Genomic DNA, 22,841 nt, shown 5'->3' with positions numbered 1-22,841 from the left:
GAACCCACTTTAGAAGTGGGTAGGAAAGTGGGTATGAAAAAAGTTCATACGGACATTTGTTCTATCCGATCTTGTTTCAAATTTGTAGCCTGCTTAACTTCATTGAAATGAGTATCCTTGGTTTGTATTATTCGATTATACCTGGAATATTTGAAATATTGCAAAATTCTTTCATACGATTGCAAGCTTACATATAGACCGAGGGTCCGAGTACTTTCCATGAAGGTAAACAGTTGTGGATTGTTGAAACACAAAAACGGCTATAACTCTGAAATCAGATCAGACAGGACATATGTTCATATAAACTATTTTCATTGTTCTTGTGATATTTCCTATCCACTTCTGAAGTGGGCTCCACATGTTACAATACAACTTGTATATAGTACCCTGCATCTGAGGTTGCATTTTTCTAATGACGTTCTTGGATAGCTTCACTGATTTAAGATATTTTCCATTAAATGAACATCGAGATACGATATATCTTGTAAAAACGTAGTCATGTATTTGTATACATTTAAATTCTGTGGCGCATTCAGTTCAGGTCTGTGTCAATAGCTTACATTGAATACTGTTCATATTTTGAAGTTCAACAAAAGAACCGCGCCGTTGAAAACTCTAAACACTAGGCGTGTCTGTTGTCGTTGTTTCGAAGAACGCAGTCTTCGAATGGATCGTGGAAATCGGTCGGTGTTCGCGTGTCGTAACGTTCATCGAATTATAACGCGGTTCCAGAACCTTAAAATTTTATTACGTCAGTAACATCACAAATACTTTTAATTTGCTATTTATTGTGTTTACACATATACACTATAATATCGCGTGTAGTTCCTTTCTAAATATATTCCTGAAGGAAATAATTTAATTAGACAAGAATTTAGCGTGCGTAACATCCTCGTACCTGATTATGAAATATGGAAGAAATACACTACATATCTAAATAAATTTGAAATACCTAATAGCATTACTAATTATAAATTTGAACTATTAAAAGCTAAGAACGGTACCAATTCCTACTTGTATTTCTATCCACGTACACCAATTTCGGGACGAGCACGATATTGTTAACAAGTCGCTTCCCTTTAAATTATGCCCGTCGGCTAATAACAGGGAGACACATGACATTCGTGCATGGCAATAATTAATTTTCGCAATTATGCCCGCCTTCGTACCTTCCTGCCTCGCATCACCTCACTCGATGTACTTCCTTTACCCCCTTAACCCTTCTTCTAACACATCCATCCTATCCCTCAACGAATATATCCTTAAAAATCAACCTTGTTCGTTACCATGACTATCACTAACCCCTCACGAAACGATCTTCTGCTTCCAGGTAAATACCACGACGTCTCTATAGAGCAGTATTTAACTCATTAATCGTTCGAGCCTACCCTTTTTTCCTGGCTGGTAAGTCACCAAACTCATCTGTTCATTTTAGCCTACTCGAGGTTGTCGATATACACAATATAGATTACATTTGGTATATTCTATTAAGTCTTGGCACATTTATTGTTAGTACATTTAAAATAGGAATAAATAAAAGTTGTAATTCGGAGATGAAGTTGATATTTATTAACGGCGTGCAATATAAGGAAAATTAATCTACACTGGCAGTTTTAAAGATCTACTTGTAAACCTATTTGGACATATACTATATTCTAAGTTAAGAAGTATTCAATAACTTATAGAGGGAATTAGAGGGATACTAGCGAAAAGAATGTATAAAAATTGAAATTTACATTAATTTAAAAATAAAATTAAAAAAACAAAGAATCAAATAGCCCACAAAATATTATTCTCAGAACAAAAAAAGACATAATTATTATCCTGTAGCTAAACTCAAACCTCGAATGGGTTAACTTATCAAATAGTTCATCGTTGAATCTGTTCTTCCTGCCTCCCTCCACAACGATGCGACGGCCACATTTTGACCAGCTGGTTCATCAAACAGAGCAATGTACCGTTATTCGGTCGACGAAGAAATTGATAAATTCCATTCGAAACGCAAACTTTTAAAAGAGCGTGTAACTCTCGCTAGTCGAAAGCTTTGGTCTCGGTTGGAAAGACCGGGTTTCCGCGGGGATGTGCGGCGGGAGTAAATTAGTAATTAGAAATCTGATACTGGCAAGGTAAGTCGGTGTTGTTTCGGCATTGCGTGGCTGTGCGCGTCGCGTGGACTTTTGCGACAGGCACGGCCTCGCGTGACCCAACGCCCCCGCTAGGGTGGCCCAGGGGTCGCTTCGAGCAAGGAGCAAGTAAGCAAGCAACCAAAGAGGGACGGGGAGACCGTCCTGGAAAACGTAAGGGATGACAATTATGCCCTACAGGTAATTGCTAGGTTGCAGCTAAACGGAGCAGGCGGCCTGGCCTCTGTCCCCTTTCTCACCCCTTCTCGATAAACCGCGCGAGCGCGCCTTAGAACGCAAGCTTTCATCAGAAAATCATGGCTTTTAAAAAGCGTCACGCTTCCCGCAGCCTACTAATTTATCGTGGTTTTCTCCTTTCACTATGGACACACGATCTTGGAGAATTGTACCGGATTCCTCTATTCGCTAAGATCGCTGCTTTACTCAGGCTATCCTTTAATTTTGATTACTTATTGTTTTTTAAATCTTTCTGTGGTTTCGTGTTTCTTTTATGTAATCATATATTTTTAGATTTTTTACGGTAAGAATTTAAAACTGTTCGTAAATAATTTGAACTCTTTATAAAAGGTTTACTTTTGTTTTTAATATGTATTGTCTGTGTAGTATGTATACTGGTGTAAAATTAACAGAGAGAATCTTTCAAATATTACATTAATTTTTAATCGTGTTTTTCTAAATCTGGTGTAGCTGTGTACCTTTAACAATTAGTGAAAAATCATATTATTAAAGGTAAACTATTAGAATTGTGTTATACTATCTACAAACAACCATCGTTGTTCTTCTTGAACCTATATAGTCGATTAAGCCGTTAGCTATAGATATCCGCCTTATAATCTAATTTAAATACTTTAACTGACTCATCCTCCTCAAACGCCATAGAATTCTATTCTACCGTAGACTAGCATGACGTGTTCGACATGTTATCTCTTACTCGTACGCTTTGTGTTAGTATTTCATTGATCGAACGTAATATAATAGTACAAACCCGTTGCATTAACAAAATTCACCTACATTATTCCACACAATACTCCTATCTCTTACATTGTTTCACATCAAAGCTTGCGATTGTCAATCTATATTATTGTCCAAAATCATTTATTATTTATAACGTAACATTTTTCTAATAAACCCATCATTCATTCATGAATCAAGCATGCAGTGGTTATAACAAGTATTTTTTCATATCGTGTTCATTTTGCAATGATATGTTCTTTTCTCAGTATCAAATTTTTGTAGTAGTATGGAAATATTACTAAATTATATAATTATTAAATAAAAACTATATAATTATTAAATAAAACTAAATGATACGAAGTAATATATTAATGTATCTAATTAATTAATATATGTATTTTATAATAGATACAGTAATGTGCAAATACTTCTTATAGCCTAAGAGCTATGACGCAAATTTAATCAAAGTTTGATTACCTCGATTAAAACAAATTCCAACAATTTCTAAGCTATTTCACGCTTTTACGTTTCAATGTTGAATCATCTTGTATCAATATTGAATCAATTCTATTCTGAGTATTCTCAAGAACTACTCCACACTATTATATCGATTAGAAAAAAATCGAATAAAAAATCGAATGCAAGTGCAATGCTGAACAGTAAATCTCCGAAAACGCTGAATTCATTTACAGCAGAGAAGGGGTGGGCCAAAGAGGAGAATGAGGGCCGACCCTCTGGCGACAATCGTGCACAAAATTAGCCGCAAATGTGTGTTATTTCGCCCGGCAAGCTGATGTGCGGTGACGTATATAGCTGGCATCTATTATGAAAGCAGTCCCGTAAAAGCTGCCGCCGTCTGACGCTTGTTCCGCACGCGCGTTTTCCCACGTGCTCGTAAGCCACGTACTCCGGCAGCTGGCTGCAAGCGATGGCCATAAGCGGACAACATAAGACGCGTTTAGAACCGCTTAGAAAGGTGTAAGAGAGAAAGATGAGGGTGAAAGGGAAAGAGGAGGTCGTCGAGGGTAGAAAGGAGAATACGCGCCGCTATATCGCTATCATTTTTGTCACGTTATTGGCGTTGCACTGCGAGAGGCCACGTGGCCTGTGGCAGAACGCGGGCATAAGTCGGCGTCGCTTGTGCCTCAACAACACGCTGCATATCAATCGGACACTTCGCGATCAGTATGCCCCAAGCCTTGGCACGCTTTATTTGTTTTGACGTACGTGTCGGTTCGTTGCTTCCGTGAATCGAAACGAGGGTAGTGAATACTTGGAAAACGCGCGTGATCGTTAACATAACTTTTTTATCGAGCACAAGTTTTCGGAGTTTTCTTCGTGGCTGGTGGGCTTTGCCCTTTGATAGCGATAAAACTTGCATTTGGATGTGCTTTGAACGTTTCGAAGAGAGTCATAGTGACTGCAGGCGATAGTGACTCGGTTTTTGCCTTGTTCTTGCTGTATGGAGAATTTGGACAAGTGAGGATATGTAAGTATACGAAATATTTATTTTCTCTTTTTTAGGAGAACGTAGAATTTACTTGTAGCAAACTTTTTAAAAATAAAGAATTATTAATAATCATTAGATGGTTTACGAAGTATTCAATTTTTGCAAGCACATTCGATCGCTGTAGATTACCAGTCATCCTCTACCATTTTTATTTTCTGAGTATTAATGAAGGTGGTTTTATCGATAGTAGCAGTATTTCAATCTTCACTTTTCGATAGTACGAATAAAATAGAAACTTAGAAATTATTGTCACACTTTCCCTGCTTGAAACAATTCTGGTGGTAACTCGTGCCTGTAGGTTTCCAAAGCATAATTTCACGGGGTGCTTAGATGCACATCGAACTGTTTCTTTGGTAGTTTCGTGCACGCGCCCCCGAACGCTGCACGAGAGGCGAACTGAAAAGTGTGGCAAAAGAAGGAAAAAAAAAAAAATGGTCGAACGGTTGGTGTAATGTCGTGTCATTCGAGTGGCGGTCGCATGCCAGCCAGAGAATTAGCGTCGAGTGGCTATAGTTACTAGTAGAACACGTATAGAGGCTGACGTTCGCATGACGGATGTCGATTCAATAGCTCGATTTCACCGGCTTCGCCGTTCCGATGCTCCTCCGACATCGAGGAGAAATTTTACACCGATCGATCGCGATTAACCCTCAACTCCGGTAGTTTAGAATCATAATCTGTTCTAGTCCACGATGCGTCGGCTTCTAATACAATTTTACGGTACTCGAAACAATTTACGTTTGCCTTATTATTTATATAATATTGTACCGAATTATATTCTCGACTTAACTAAATTTGAACTTGAAATTAGAAAAGTGATTAGAATGAGTAATTAAAAACTTAATTACAAATGTTAAAAATTCCCCTTTGTTAAGGAGGATCCAGCGGATAAACAACAATTCTTCTTCTTCTATAATTTTTAGCTATGAATTTATATGCTTTCTTTATCATTGTTTGTAGAATTATATCTCTTTAACATTTCAATCGGTACTTAAGAAGCTATTAAATTGTTAAGATGTTAATCGAATAATATATTTTCATATTCGTATGGAGAAATACGTGTATTTGAATATAAATATTTTAGATTGCAAGAAAATGAGGGTTTCTACGCGTAAAATGAAAAATTTGCAGGATCACAATTGAACGAAGGTATAATTGGATCGAACTTGTAGATCAGTATCAAATCGGTCAGTTTGAGTGAATTATCGATAAGACTGACCAGTGGTTCGTCCCTTCTGCGTTTCCTTTAGCTTGGGCATCGACGTACTTTGTACCTATCAATTATTCGATCTTCGCTGTACATGTCGTTGCTCTAAAATTTCCCCTTGCTTTTACCCCGACGATGTTCGTTTATGTTTAAAGAAGGGACAGATAGCTATGTTTATCGTAGAAAAAAGAAACAAGCGGAATTGCGCTAGGAGAAATTGCATGTTCAGAAAAGTATGAAACGCGAGAGGGAAATTAAAAAATGTCCGATTGAAATCATAAATAGATTCCTCTTCTTCAAATATTGTATGCTATTTAATTTTTGTACCTATTTAATCATTCTCTTAACCAAAGTTTCGAAACAACTTTTGAAACAGCTTTCAACTTTCTTTGCTGCCAAATTACTACATTTTTCTCCATCCCGCGTGCAAATTAAATATACCAATGATGTTTAAAATTATAAATCTATAAATACAATATTTTTCTTGATGTCTCATCTCACTAAATTGTAACAGGTTATCACATTTCAAGTATTAATTGCAATTACACGCTCCCAAAAGTTTCTGTACACAACATTATGTTCCGTAAAATCAATAAATTCAAATTTAAAAGAACTAATAAAAGAAGTTCGCGTTCAATGATTCGTTGAGCGACCACGCGAATCTCGATCGCGGTAATAATTCATCGTTGGCGTCCTCAACGTCGGGCAGCAATATTACCGGATAAAATAAGCCATTAAGTCAGCGACGCAGCCGCGGAGTCTCTCTTCTCGGGCGTTATACGAAGACGTTCATGAAGACGACGTCCTCCTCCGCGACCGATCGTGGAAGACGAAGAGCTGCCAGGGGAGGAATCGAGGGTCGAAGCCAGGATTACCCATCCAACCGAAAGGAGATTCCACTAAGCTTTCAGATTTTACCCTCTTAGCCGACCAAGGATTATAAAACGCAAATACGTCCCTTGATTAGTGAGGATAAAGTAAACATCGGCTTGCCGTCGCGGTTGTTGCTTGTGCGAAATACGTTGTCGTTCGTGAGAATGTCTTCATTCTACCGAGCAATGTCGCCGTTTATTTGTTGGGAATGAGTGGAGAATGAATTCTCTTCTAAGAGCATTTTTTTTTTATTCGAACTGTAATGCATCTGCAAACAACTGAGTCTTGTGGTACTGTACAAATTTTGTAAAATGTAAGTTTTAGTTCGGGTTGAGTAGATTATTTCTGCCTTCAATTTTTATCGTCCTAAAAGATAAAATTCGTCAAAATGTCAGGAGTTTTAGTCTTTGGTGGAAATAAATTAGGTAAAAATATTTGAACAAATCTTAGAAAATTATCTAGTTGTCACGCATCATAACCTAAATTTTCAAGGAGTACTTGAATCTTCATCTTATATTCGAAGTTCGGAGTGTTTTGTCTGTCACAAGTGACGAAACAAAAAATTTATACTAGAGAAGACCGCGACTTAAGTCCGAAATTCGATATAATTTCGAGGATAATTTCGAGATAGCCACTTTACGGGGATAAACTGTGGGAAGATAGAAGTTTAGAGCATAGGGAAGCCTCAAGCATCCTACGGAAGTCTGGTTCTAATTAAGCGTCTCTTACCCCTGCCGCGGTTCCTTCACTCATCATCTTTCATCTTGCTTCAACATCCCTCTCCGTCAACGTTCACCCGGCTCCTCAGAATCCTCGCGAAGGTCTGAGGTGATGGTAACCATCCATCCTCCGCGTGTTATCATATTCGTGATTGTTATGTCTTTGCTCACGATACCTCGTCGCTGACGTTTTCTCTCGGTTTCGCCCGAGTCGTTGCACGCCTCGATAATTTCCATCGTCTCTCTTTTCCTCGTCATTGTTGTCTGTCTATATTTTCTCCGATCTGCCATTTCAGCCACGCTTGCTCTCGTTCTATCTTCGGCGTTTCTACCTTATTTTCGTTTACGTACATACGCCGTTCTGTCTTGTTTCTTCATGGTTGCCTGGAAATACGAGAGAGCACGAGCTTCTAATTAAATTCCACTCTTTCCTATCGTGTCTTTTTTTTGTAGGTTTCCTCAACCGAACCTTAATTGCGTCGGAATCGGGATGGTTGCTGCCCTCGGCAGAGCTACTCGCTACCGATTCTCTCGGTTCTTTCTCCTTACGCCTCCTTCAACCTGCTTTCTTAATTGGCGCATAATTATGTAAACAATTCCAACGTCAGGCCGAGGGTTGGGCCGTCGAGCCACCCCCTCGTCTTTGGTTTAACCGCGGCTCTATACTTAGCGGTGTCATCAGCTGTGACAAATCGCGAAACTATTCCGCGACGACGAACCTCGCGAGTTAAAAGGGGACACGTGATGTTGGGAAGAAATTAGCGAGCTCAGTAATTAGCATGTATTTGTATAACTGCACTGCCGGATCCTCGGAGTTTCGTTCCTCGGTCGTTTTAATCGTCAACCGCGTTACCGTAAAAAGTCGTTCGAGAGATAACAAGCCCTGTATTTGGGACGGTATAATTGCAAGGAAGTTCTTGCGATGTATACTGGTTATGTAGGAGTGCTTGTTTCATGTGCATTTTTCTTTCTCATCTGTGAGAATGATACATGTTTGGATAATTGCTTAAAAAATTAGGTCACTATAAATGATACAGTAAGAAAGTTATTTTGTGTAGATAATTTTTTAAAGTTTATAAAGTGTAAATGTATTGACAATGTCCAAATAAAAAATCTTGTTCTGTGCATTTCTTACATCGATATCATCTTACAAAATACCACCATGAATATTCTAATCATCTTTATCTTTCAAGTTAATCTGTTGTAGCTTGCATCAATTATGCATCGATTCGTTCTAGTTACAACGTTCTCAATACTCGTCGCAATCTACCAAAGCCGCAACCATTTCGTATATAAAGTACAACATTTGAAATATTGTCGCAAAAGTTGAATCGGCTATCTGAGACTATCGCGATTAAAAAACTAGTCGATTAACAAAGAGTCGCGGCAACGACTTATTTACAACAGTTTAGGACAAAAAGGCAACCAGTGCGATGAAAAGTGTTGGATATTCAGGGGCGATGAAGGGGTGGTATAGGCGGGGAACGAAGGTGAACCGTGCTTGCGGCAACATTATTTAAAATTCTAGCTGTAATTACTTTGCTGGGCGGCGCTCCGCTTGATTTATAGTCATCGCGCGATGCAGCTGCGTGGGTGTAAGTAATTAAAAATGTACCATCGCGTGGTATGCCAGCCTTCTTTCTCCTTCCATTCGTACCTCTTCTCGGGGGAAAGACGGTTTAAAACAGGGTCTCGGTTGTGTGCGAACTAGGGGTTGCTTCTTTCCCCAAACCCTAGGTACCATCTCGTATTTCGGCGAAAACGATTGCTCGATGGAGATTCCAGCGATGCGCGCAAATGTTCCTCGAGTTTCGTAAGCGGTTCGGTATCCGTGCCTATATTCTATGCTCTCTCTTTGAATGTCAGTTTCTGGCACGATTTGTTTTTTCATTAGCTACTTAATTGATTAGTTGGTTTGCCGCTGGAATGTTAAAGTGATTACTAGTTAGAAAACTTTAGCGACTACAGCACAATATTATTTATATTTGAAGACAAACTTTTTAATATATTCAATGTTCGCTATAAATATTTTTGTTTCCTGAATAAAAATAGGATAAAGGGATTGGATATTTTAAGATTTTGCTCAAATTCTTGCTAAAATTCCCACTCTATAAGTTATTGGTCTAATTTAAGGAAAAAAAATTCAATGCTACATACATCTGAATTACTCCGTTTTTGTCGACACACATGCTTCTCCAGCACTCCTGGCATAGTGGACAGCGATTAACTGTCCGAGCAGCGAGACAGCGATCAATTCGGTTCATGGGCAACGTCGACTCTAGCGGTTAGTTGGCACAGTCTCCAGGTTAATTGGCCATTCATGGTTAATTTGGTCTGGCGCGAACCCGTAAGGCGATGGAAACGACCCTTCGACCCTCCGGAGACAGACTCGTCGATTTCGTATTCGTCCCGTGACAAGAGGGGCCGAAATACTCGCTCCGATACCGATTTCTGCTTGTCTACTCGCTGGACACGATTCACGAATAATCTGCACGAGGAACGGAAAGACTAGGATCGTTTTGTCCTTGGTGGGCCAGCGCTTCTCTCTCCCTTTCGTGGAAACGTTTGCTCGATACTCGCGGCGCGTATTAATTAGCCCGTCGTTAACGAGTGCGCGGCTAAACGGTTCGTGACCATGGATCGTCTGACCTGCGAATCGTAACAGTTGTTACGCCGATAGTGGCTGCGAATGAGGCGACGGGATAGCGTGTACATTGGCGAAAAACGCGATTTGGTGGAGAAACGAGGGTCGAAAAGAGTTTCGGGGCTGAAACTTTTTCGCCTGCTTTTCGTAACTCGCAATGTTATACTCGTAATAATGATTATTTGGTTGACTTTCTAATTAATCATTGAAATTTTTTACCCATGTTACCTTCTGAGTATTTACTGGAATAATAGCGCTGAAATTTCAGGTTTCGTTAAATTTATTTATGGATATATAGCGATTTAAAATAAAATTGTAATTTTAAAAAAAGAATATTCATTCAAATCGTTCTGTGTTTCTCCCACTTATCTCTACTTCACCTCAACGATCTTATCAATATTACAACCTAATCCCTAAAATCATCTGACCCCTTTTCAATAATGATCCAGCTAGTACGTCGTCACGGGCAGAAACTCGGACTTGAATTCATAATAATGACCGGCGATTCACGTGGAGGACATAGAATGCAAGAACACCTAAGGGAGATTACTAATGTGATCTAACTGCAAGCACAGGCTTACCGTTAAAGTATCGTTTCGGGTTCGATCCCAAGAAGATGCAGCAATTCTTCTCAGTATCTTCTCCAGTAGAGGTACGTTAAAGACGAAGGAAGAGAAGAGTTTTACCAGACGATGGAATACCTGGTTTGGACATGTCAGTTATAAGCAATTCTAGATGCGTCAGTCCGCGAATGAAGTTCGTCCGTCGTGTCGCTTGCTTATCTACTTTCGTACGTGTTTGGGTTAAACGCAGTACCGCAACAGGCTTGTCCTGAAAGTTATTACTTTGGTCGAATCCGCGATTTCACGATTCCGTGGACGCCATGCTCTGCCTCTATACTTCTTCTTCCCGCACCCAGTCGAAACTTGATTACTTTGCATAATAACCACCTCTCCTCCGCGCACACAAATCTAGAGAGTATCGACTGTGTTTACGTGACGCCGGATAGATTCGAACTTGGTAAACTCGATCGAATCGAGTAAATTTCTGATTCGATTAAGGAAATCGATGAACTGCAAGTGACACGTGTGGCTTATGAGATAGTTACCGTTGCTTTAAGCATTCTCTTTGTTTCGTACTAATCTCGTGCAATTTTAATGTTCTTTATGATCGTATGACAGCTCGAAGCTTCTGTGGCTTACTCATGACCCAAATCAATATTTATGTAGAGACGAGCCCAGTTCCAGTGCAGCAATGGCAATGAGTTCAGCGAAATTACCTTACACGTTTCTTTCAAAGGAAAGCAATATCAATTCGATAACTTAAGAACGAAGTGTTTATTGTTAAGCAAAGGATAGTTTTCAATTTCAACGCGATATCGTTCTTTCCACCGAGCACGAAGACAGTAACATCACAGTATTGATGGTCAATTCAAGGATGTTCGTATCCTTATGTACGGTCTTGCATGCACGTACAGGGCTCGAAGATCAGGATGGAGGCAAGAGGGACCCTAGACACCGCAATTCACACATTGAATGCCTTCCAAGGCTTCTCCATCCACTTCTAGACCCTCATCCATGGTTTCCAGGACGGCCGCGTTATCTAGTATCTGGGGAAGGACGAAAGACAGAAATGGACAACGACGACCATCGATGAAAGAGAGAGACGTGGAGCAGTTCGGTAATCTTCGAGTTTACAAGACGCAAACAGCTTAGGTGGTAACGCACCGATAAGATCTGAGCCTCTCCTTTCTCGATATACCGCTGATAGCCGTCGTTAGGCCGCGGTTAGGACTTCGTCGAACCGCTATAGAGTCGCTCCTCTGCCCTACTCTCACAGTGTGTCGTATTCCTATCTGAAATCTCTCGTGTACCTTGAACGGTGATAAGGATTTCCTACGTTCAATACCCGCTACATGCTTGGATCATATTGCTCCAGTTGAAGTTCAAGCCAGGACTTGAGGCTTGCGACTTAATAGCGAAAGGCGTGTGTAACGTATACCTCCCGCTGGCCGCGGAGGAGGTTTCAATTCCGGGGCTCTGGCATCCCTTATCCTTACTAGCCACAACCGGCTAAAAGCGTAATCTAAATTAATGTTCGCCTATCCCGTGCATAAACCTGCAAATTAAAGTACGACCGACTTAACGTCAGCCAGCCGATCGAAATTGCGATTTTCACGAAGATCTACCAACGAATGTGCCTTAGTTTTCATCGAATATGAGTGAAAATTTTGAAAAGCTAAGTTGGTGACATAGGTGTTTGAATCGGTTGTAAGTAATATACATATGCGGGAATTTTCTTATTTCTTATGAAAATTATTTTGATTATCGATTAATGAAGAATAAACATTATTATATCTACTTGGTCTTGAAAATTATCTTAAAAATTATTGTCCTTGTTTAGATGATATATATGTTTGTTTTAGATTTGTCAAGTATTCATTTTTTTAATTTTTGTAAATTAATGTATTACGTTATGTAATGTATTACGATCGTAAAATGAAAATTCATTCACGAATGTTTTAGCAGTTCATTTACCTCCCTTGCACTGGATGGGTTTCACATTGTACTGTTCACGCGAGCTCGAGTTCACATTGTACAACGTCGCGCATGGCTAATTATTTTGGGAAACGATCGATTTCCGATGTTTATTTTTAAGTATACCGGGGAAACAGGAAGAGGAAGGGACAAGGAAGAGATGCGTTAGGGTTGTTAGACAATTTTTTTGAACGGGGTCGACAGGAAGGGTGGCACGCGTTTTCCTGTGGTACACGGCAAGGGGCTGCATTCAGTGGCGGGTCACTCGGGAAAAGAGGCCATTTCACAGGTCTTTGCGTCTCGATTCACCTTCGCTGGACTCGTTTAACCCTAAACTATTCTTTCTTGCTTCACTGTATTTCAGAAATAGACGTTATCACTTCAATTTTTCTTCTAAGAAATTTCACTATCATTTATATTCTTTGCATTGGAAATACAGAACACAAAATACTTCTATTACTTCAGTCGGTTTTCTACAATTTCAAACTTGTTGAAAAACATCCAATTTATAAGAAACGCATTCAGGTACACATAAATCTATTCAATCCTACATTCAGAGACACTTCCTCAAATTTCTACCCTTAATTACAGCATCGCGAATTCAGTCAAGTTGTGACAATACATTAACTATTTTAATAAACTTCTAATACTTTACATGATACAATTGATACAGTCTCACGTACTTCGACAACCTCTCACCTAACCTTCAAACACAAATGTTTAGTCGTCACTCTTTCAATCAGCTTGTATATACACGCGAATTCACGAGCAAAACGTTCTTTTTCCCATTACCAGATGCAAATATAGGAGCTAATTTCAATTTTACGCATATTAAAATCGAGCATTCCTCGGTTGCCCAGCTGACAGGGCAGAGGAGAAAAGAGGAGTGGCTGGCTTTAGGATAAGAAAAGGTGGATTGCGTCGTGGAATCGAGGGGGTAGCAGGGGGTTGGAACGCTCCGTTGGGATTAGTCGGAAAGCGATTTCATCCTCGTGGGTGGTTGCAACCAGGAAAACGTGCCCCTCTTCAGCCATTACCCTCGGAGCCTCCGTTACCTTAGCTTGTCTCGCTCGCGAGAGGAAAGCCGGGCGAAAACCAAAGCCCGAAATTAGAATACAAACCCATCAGCGGCGGCGTTCGTGGTCTTAGGACCTCATGTGCGCGCAGGGAAAGAGAAGACGAGTATAAGAGAAACGAGACGGGGCGAGATTCTGAAGGAAGCTGCGCTTTCGAACAGAGAGTCTAATTTACATACGCCCCATAAGAGAGACACCAACCGCGGCTACGGAGGCAGAGGTGAAGCGCGTAGAAGCCGCGTTGCGTCGCGTCGTTCTGCTGGAAAATACTGTAATTGGTTGCGATGCTCGCGAGAGACGAGAGATGAATTCTGAGATTCGCAACGGATTTCCCTGGATCCCTCTACTCCATAGGGTTACGTTTTATGGAAAATTCGCGGTTTGCAGTGATGCTTGATTAGATAAGGCACGATCAGGTTTAGAATATGCTGAAGTTCAACGTGTGAAACGTATGTCTCGGTTTTTAGTAAGTTTAATTTGTCCGCGAGAATTCCAGATTAATCTCGCCTTTGAAGTTATTTTAAATGAAGTCGAATTTAAAAAAAAAAAGAAGAAAATTACGATATCGTATTCTTCTAGGGAAAACTGAAAAATTCATTCTACTATGATCTCTATTATTACTCTACTGTCTTTCCAATTGATCGCTTTTCATAAGCAGGTTTTCCGCGAATCGTTGGACTGGAGGAGGAAACGCGGATCGATTTTCTTGCCGGTGACCGAGGTGATTTCCACGTAGACGAACAAATTCCCCGTTGTCGAATAGACGTTTATTGCAATTACTGCAATGGCCGTGTTTGCAGCTAGTGGTCAGGCCAGGTAGGTGGACAAAGACGCCGTATCCTCGACGACTGTCCGCCGGGGGTTGGTCCGAAAGTTTCCAGAAGCCTGGAAGCCCCGACGACCAAACGGAAACTTTGTCCAGTACTTTGGATGGCTGCTTGGTTGGCTAGAAACTCGCTAAAGCTCAGTCAGCTTCCCTACCGGGCATCGTCGGCAACCTCGTCGTCGTCGACGTCGTCGTTGTCGTCGTCGTCGTCGCCGCCGCCGTCGTCATCATTGCGTCGTTCACATGGACGCACCTCTCTCCTTCTACTTGCTTTTCGCTAGTGTAGACGATAATTACCGCAGCGACCGCTTTTGTCCGACTACTGCCGCGCCAAGGTTTCCTCCTGGTTCTCGTGGACCCCTTTGTCGGACGGTAAACGGACCTTTTGAAACGTTACTTCGTATATTCGCGTTTCACCGCGAACTGTAATTCCCAGGAAAGCGTACGTGTATATGCGATCGATAGACGTCCAAAGCTTCTTCCAGTTGATCTTTGTCGAAGACCTAGATAAATCCTTTTCTGATCAGAACCTCTATAGAGATCGAATTAGAAACTGCATGTTTCCAGATTTTCAGCGAATTTAGGGTATTTGAAGCTTAGGTTTCTCTAACTAATAATGGTATCATATTATATTGATGATTATATAGAATGCTAAGATTGTCAAGATTTTTTATTCCCGATACAATTTTAGGGTTTGAGATTATTTTAAATACTGCAAGGATTATTTGTGTACTCTTTCAAATTCTAGTTTGTTGAAATATACTCAATATTCCGGAAATCGAAATTGCTATTAATTCATTGCTGCTTTACTATGTGCATTAACCATGTATATTATACGATCTTTTACAATTTTTCGATCTTTGCTACTCTTTTATAAAATTTCTATTATCATGAATTCGATTGTTCTAGAAAAGCCATACTACGTACAGAATAATCTCGTATTTCAAATGTTATTTCAGCACAAAAATTTCCCAACGTCTAATATTTATCACATTCACTATCTTCAAAAATGTATTCCTCTTGGTTAGTCTAACATAGAGCCAGGGTGCTGGATAATAGTCGTTTGGCTGGAAAATATCGCTGTGCGCGTATGGCACTGTGTCTTATAAATAAAGTAGCGAGTCTTAAAAAATAGGGAGGTATTATTAACTCGCATTAGAGCGCGGTTCCTTATCGACATCTAGTTCTTTTTCCTCTCTTTGCCGGAGAGTTGGGGTCGCATCGCGGACGCAGCTGATGCCATGGCACCGCAGGCTCGTAAAATAATCTCCCGCGCGGTGTAACGGATTAAAAAAGTGGAGAGTTCGATCATGCGGGGCCCGAAAAAAGGTATTTGCATCGAAAGAGAAGGGAAATGCTTATCACGAAGCGATGTCGTCTTCCTTAAGCAACGATATAACCGCGCAAGTTTCGCCACATAAGTTCATCGGTTTAGCGATCTTGTGGAAGTTTGCAGCGTCAATGGAATCATACATAAAGGAACGTAAAAAATATCACGGTGACCTGTCGCCAAGCTGGCTGTTTCTATTAGGAGAAAATGTCCTATGACATAGATAAAAGTTTGCTGGAATTGTACATTACTGTTGTTTAGACTTTGTAAATTGAACGAGGTGTTATCGTGTATGGTAATACATAGATTATTTTAAACGTGTAATTTAAAAATTTCTTCATTATTACTCAGCTGCTTACAACTTTTTGCAGTGTATATCGACTTCTATAACTTATAACGTGTAAATTGTCATTTCACTAATATTCGTTAATATATTATTACGCAGCAGCGGCTTATAAGTACCTTTGAAAGTGAGAATATCATATTATATTAAGATACATTTAATTAATATTTAAGATAAGATTGAAGAATCTGCAATATGTTTGCCAGTACCTCAATTTAAAACAAACAATCCCTGAATAATCAAGAGACTCTTGTACCTATCAGAAACCTTCGCTTATATTCTAACCCAGTTTTCAAAGAAGAAGAATGAAACAGGAAAAGAACCATCGCGGCACTCAAGAAAAATGACAATAACATTTTTTAATTACGAATAAGTTGACGAGCAGCCATTTCGGTGGCCGGTAAAATATCTGTGGAGAGAAAGGATTTCAAAAGCCGTAACGCCGAATGATATGATCTTTTAATGACTGCTTTGTGGCTGGATCCATGCCGAGATCTAAGAAGATTCAGACGCTTGGTTTGCACAGACCCCATCGCGTTGTCTCCTTGCCGTCTATCTCGTACGAGCATTCAGGAACGTGATTCCTTTTCCTTCTCCTTGCTAGCATCTTTGTCGCACTCTCGATGTCCCGCGGTCCTGTCTCGTTTTCGTTAACCGAGCGAAAGGACCGACAGGTCGACCGACCGGCGGCTGTGTCGGTGCTTAATTTTCCCCTCGTAATTACGCGGGCAGAACGCGCAAGATGAAGACCAAGTATTGTACCAAGGAGGGTGCGGACCGTTGGGAATAGGTCGTATATCCGTTGGTAGCTACCCGCCCAGCCAATGTATAGAACTCCTGTCGAACCTCCACCGCGGAATAAGATGCAAGAAAGTTCGCCGATAATCGCGTGCCGTTCTATCGACGCCGCCATACCAGAGAAACCCGGCCAACTTGAAGATTTAAGACTACGGTGCTCGTCGATATCTCGTTCCCTGTCGATTTCGTCCGAACGATATTCTTCGGATTTAATATCTTTCGCTCCTGGTAAACAAGATTATACGAATGCTGATTTTGGGACGAAAATTGTTAGTATAAACTAATAGTTATGGCACAATTTGTTACATAAATATTAGAGAGATGTATAGGGTAAGAATTTTAGTAAAGTTTTACTGTATTCTACAAGTACAGAATGAAAATATTGTTAGTTGAAGCAGTAAGGTAATTCCTTCAAGCTGCGTGGAATCATATATTAAAGTGATTTACACGCCAAATAATAGATAAATCAGCAGAATCGAAAGGCGAAGGGTGTTCCCAATAGCCGCGCATCTATTTATGTGGGGCAACGATCTTGGTCACGGTAGCTACAGGAGGTTGGAACTGGCGGACCGGGCTCGACTGGGCGGCCGCATGAATTGGCTATTAGTAGTTCGAAACAGTATGCTCTAATGGCGACCTGTTGGCCTTTGCTCGCGTCATTGTACCAACCCACCCCTGCGTCGCTCGTCCTTCATTAGCGTAAGTCCTTGCGTTTCAACTATTCCCTACCATCAAGCTGCGCAGCGTGGCTAGGTGAGAGTAGATACCGTCGACTAAAAGCTGTCTTTACGCTGACGAAATGGACGCGAACCGTTGTTACAGTTTTCATGTCGCGCCATGGAAAATCATTTCCTTCTGATAGCCCTGATGGACCATTTTACTAATAACGCGAATTTTGACAGTCGAGGCATTGTTCCGGGATTCGCTCTTACGGGTACGAAGTTTGAAAATTTGATGAAAGGTTAGATTGTAGCTGTTTAAGTTGACGATATTGTGCAGCAATTCGAAATGGATTTCATTCTTTTGGAAATATTTCAAACCTTGTTTGAAGATTTCTTCAGAAATTGAAAAGAATTCCTCAACCTTAAGTTGCTTATTTTGTGCTGTTCATATGTGTATTGTTTTATATGCTGACTCGTATTTTTTGAATCGTCCTTTGCTTACAGGTGTTTTTTTACTGTTAACATATTTGAAATTTATACTCATACAAAACATTTTGCTTATCTCCGCTATAATTTCAACGCTAGGATCGTCCTCTTGTAATTTTCACAAAGAATACTTTTTAAAAAAATTGTGCCGTAGTTTTGCACCGAAGTAATTGTTAACCAAAGCGGAAGATTCCTTTGAAAAGAATGCAGACAACTTTTTGACGCAAACGGGGAATCGACCAGGAACGCGAAGGATTTCTTCAAAGGGTTTCTCTTCGTCTCGGGATCTTTGTTTGTATCCTCTTCAACGCTCGTCCAGCTATCGACTGTTTTAGCTGATGTTCTCTTCTTTTTCTTTGACTCTTTCTTTCAAAGAAAACGGTACTCTGGAATGCTTTACTTAAACGAAAATCCGTTCTCACTTAGACCCTCGTCAAGATTAAAATAAGACGCTGCATTCTTTCACAGAACACGCTGTTCAAAGAAACACACTCACTGATATCTGCACAACTTCCACTGAATGCATACTCTAAAAATTAATTGCATTCACGAAAGAATAAACGAATAAACTTACGTGAAGTCGCGGAAAAAATGTCAGAACTGCTTGATCCCAAGATTTTATCTGGAATTTCTTTAAGAGTACCTTTTCCCCATCTACCGTTTCGAGGTAATTGATTTTGCAGGAATTTCTATTTCGTTCCGCGATATTTTCGTAAACTCCATCTCGCTCCTATCCGAGTATTTTACTAGGATGAAAGCGTTTCATTGGCTTCCCTCGGTCCTATGGAATAGGTCGTTCCTTGATAGAATCCAAAATCCTAGCGCTTCTGTCGGGATGTGGGTCTGGCACTCCTTAAATCGAAACGATGTCTAGGAGGTCTTGGTAGCGCCACCCTACGCCAACGGCAGCCATCCCCGTCGCCCGGACGGAGCCTTTACAATACGTCCTGAGCAGCTAGCTACCCTTTCTCTTAACGTCCAAAGTTTTCAAAGTACGACGTTCAATGGGGGACGTCGTATATATGGCTAGCGCACCCCGTGCTCCTCGCACCATCGTCCTTCGTTTCTGCTCTCCTTTTTCTTCGTCCTGGCCACGCTCTCCGCCGTTCTCTGAGGCTGACGCGCTTTGTTAAAGGCGGCGAGATAGCGCCGGCTAGCGGTCCCTGAACCGAGAATAGACCAAAACAACTTTATTCGACCATTAAGGCCTGGCAGAGATTATTCAATATGATTACCGCACGCAGGTTACTGTCTTTTTTCTTTTTTAGAACAGTAGAACTAATTTAGTTTACAGGAAAATCACTATTTCCAATTGGTTATCCCTCCTGAACAATTCAATATATTCAAAAACTAACTTAAATTTCCGTGCACTTACAAATACGCAATAGACATCTACTCGCAATTTATCAGACAACCAATGCAAAGATAAGTTAATTTGTACTTTTAGAACAACCCTTTGAAACGATCCGCACCACGAAAGAGACGCATCTAATTTACTGCATTCGTTCCACATTTCGTTTGTTCAAACCTTCTTGAAGTCCTTGAAGTCCTTGCAACAAGACTAAATATCTCCGCAATTTCTTTGCAAACCGAGCGTAAATCTGTGCTAAAGTAGACCGAGCAGTGATTGCATTGCCGTGTCGAAATCGTCTTGCAGAGTTGCCTTTCAATTTCGTCTCAGACATCGACGATAGAACTGTGAGAGAAGCAAAAGAGAGAAAGACAGAGTCCAGACCAGTGGTCGAAAAGGACTTCGGGGCGCGATACGGTCGCAGGGAGAGAGATACGATGGGACGAGTGTGTTCCCTTGCTAGTTGGCTGGCTGCTCGTCCTTTGTTGACGGTCTCCGCTGTTCCACGGAAACAGTCGCCAGGAAGCGAGCTAGCGCAACGACGAGGACGCCCACCACCGTGACGTCATACACCACTGACTTCATCTCGTTATGTTACGTTCGCCGACGAGACGTCGGATGCAGGAAGCCTACCGTTCCTCTCTGTTCCTCTCCGTGTCAACGACGTGGCCGTCGTTTCCATCCCTTTCTCTTCCGTGCGTCTCTGTCACCACTTCGTCTGACCCTCTTCGTTGCGGAACTGTTCTCCACCCGTTCAACCCGTTACCTCTTAGGCGGCCCGCATGGCGGACTTGAAAACCCGCAAGCCTTTTGGGAAGACAGATACTAAACGATCGATAGTACTTGAAGACGAGCGGAAAAGTCGTCGTTAGTATCCCTATATTATCGGGGCTAACATGACTGGTTATGGTTTTCAATACAGTAGGTTCTTGATTACATTTTGAAAGAGGATAATACATAGCGGAATCCAGAATTTTAAGGTGAATGTTTGTTTGGGTAATAAAGTGGAGTGCTTAAAAGGATATATGTTCGTGTGAGACTATCATATTTTAGATATGATAGTGATGGTCTTTATCTCTATACATTTTAGAATGAATCTTCGTACAAATGGTACGTACCATGAATGTAATATTGCATACTAAACTTTAAATTTCTTGAAATTTAGGGTATTCGGGATTATTATAGAAATATTTTTATGTAACTATTTGCTTAATGAACAAAATCTTCTGTGCAATCAAAATCATCACGATAATGGAACTATAATGTCTTTGTTCATATAAACAGTATTCACCCAAATGGCAAAAATACTGGCATCTGACCATGCAACACCGAGATCACCTGAATGCTTCATCCGTCAGTGTTATCCCATCGAAGTCTCGACATCTATGCCTCTTTTTTTCTCGAGTAGCTCGAGGGGTGGCACGAAATCCCGTTAGGACACGACAATAGAATAGTGTAACGAGCGGAAACGTTGATTTCGATTAGGGGTGCTGGTGGCGGTGAATTCGCGCGTGGGGTAAACGTAAGTAAGCAGGCATCCAAACATGCGTCTAAGGGACTCTCCGAGCAGCAAGTCTGAGAGTGGTTCTTCGTTGTGTCGGCGGCGCCGTGAATTTATGGGGCCGTAACAGCGACAAGTGGTTCACAAGTCGCCGGTGGCATCACCGTTTGGCGCCCACCCCGAAAAGGGCTTTCTCGTTTCGCTCTCACCTCCCTTGCCCGGAACGAAATAAATTGGGTTTACGTGGAAGAGGCGTCGTTGCTTCGCCAACGAGCCTCCGTCAGCCTCGTTGTCGTTGCTTTCGCAGCTACCGCACGGATTTCTCGGTAACCTTGCTGATTTTACGCCTCCTGGCTGGTACCGTGTCACACAGAGGATAATTATGCAACCTGAGAAAGCTACTTGCTTAAATTTCACGCGCGAATACACCTGGCCTCTGTTTTGGCACCAAGCTTCCTTCCGCGATAACTCTGAGTTGGTTTCTTGCATTCGCGAGATCTCATGTAAATAGTTTGGATATATACAGAGTTGGTTTTGATGTTATCTGGCCTTCGTTTCGAAGTAAATTATCAGTTGAAAATATTACTAGATGAAAGTTGAATCTGCAAATATGTACAAGATATGCTTATTTTACATGTAGTTATACGAAATATTTGATACAAACGTATTTAGTTGTATACATAAATGTATGAATACATAATTGATTAATACGTAAGTGCATTTATATAAACATCCGCCTTTACTTACAACTTATATCGTTAACCTACCAACGTGGTAAATAATGGATTCTCAATCGACTGAAATGACTGACAATTCCATTTGTCCATCGTAAATCAGAGTAGTATGCACATTCAGCGATACGCGTTTGGAAATATTCCTTCGCCAGTGATATGGTTAAAAATCTAACACGATATTTTTTAATATTTTTAGAACGGAGGAGGAAAAGAGGGATTCACGCAATAACACTTAGTGATTCGATTCGAGGTCGTATGGCGTGAAGGCGACAGGCAACATTTTCCCTCTTTCTCTCTCTCTCTCTCTTTGTTGGCTCTCCCTCTCCCTCTGATCCTCTCGAGCACTTTGTAGGTCGTGCATCCACCCCAGGCACCCCTTTCGAGAGCGACGGTTTAAAGCGTATTAATTAACCCTTTATTAGACCCGAGTGAAAACCACCACTTTCGCGCTGGCGCGAGATGAGCCCGATTCAGAAGGCCAACGCAGCGCCTGGATCCGAGTATCGTTCAATATTTATGAAAAGCTTCTAAGATATTTTCTGCCGGATCGACCCTTCCCTTTTTCCTCGACGATCGTAGGCGCGCGATAGATTCGAAGTCAGCGTTTTTTTCTCGATGGAGTTTCATTGGCGTAACGTCGAGACTTAATGACACTCGATAACACAATCGCTTTCGTGGAATGTGTTTCGATCTTGTACGTTTAGTGTTACAAATGGAGTGAAATATTTATACAATTCATTTACGATTGAAATGTTGGATTGGAATTTGATCTGTGAAAAAATAGTTACGATGATAAGTCTTATATTTAATTTAGGAAACAAATCTTTTTTCTGCAATCTGTATATTTATGTAATTGAAAAAACATGGTGATTTACGCTATCTACTAAAGATAAAAGTACATCGTTTCTAAAAGCGATATGGTATGTATAATGAATCTGTAACTCCTGCCTGATTAATGTCTAGTCATACTACTTGTGACACTATATATTATATAAACGTTCTCCAAAAATAAAATGACTTTGCCATCCTATTTTATAATTCCACTTAATAATCATCACCAGCTTTTCATATACAAATATTTCGCTTAATTTTCTATATAATATGATTTTTTTCGTTTTTCTTTGAAAACGTTTTCAACTCGTAATT

General features: G+C 40.7%; 1 protein-coding gene across 7 annotated transcripts in view; it reads left to right on the top strand.

The window, feature by feature from the left end:
- The window catches only part of LOC117231809, a 300,770-nt gene that overhangs the window by 122,846 nt on the left and 155,083 nt on the right, over positions 1-22,841 (top strand). For 3 of the 7 annotated variants that reach the window (XM_033490616.1, XM_033490618.1, XM_033490615.1), the window contains exon 2: positions 1,331-1,404. The exons of the other annotated variants lie outside the window; for them this stretch is intronic. The gene's annotated coding sequence lies outside the window, so the exon portion shown is untranslated. The remainder of the gene's footprint in view (positions 1-1,330; positions 1,405-22,841) is intronic. 7 annotated transcript variants of the gene reach the window in all.

This window comes from Bombus vosnesenskii, unplaced genomic scaffold (assembly GCF_011952255.1).
Source record: "Bombus vosnesenskii isolate JDL3184/JDL3185 unplaced genomic scaffold, Bvos_JDL3184-5_v1.1 scf7180000013274, whole genome shotgun sequence".
Lineage (NCBI taxonomy): Eukaryota > Metazoa > Arthropoda > Insecta > Hymenoptera > Apidae > Bombus > Bombus vosnesenskii.
This window is presented reverse-complemented; position numbering and strand designations above follow the sequence as displayed.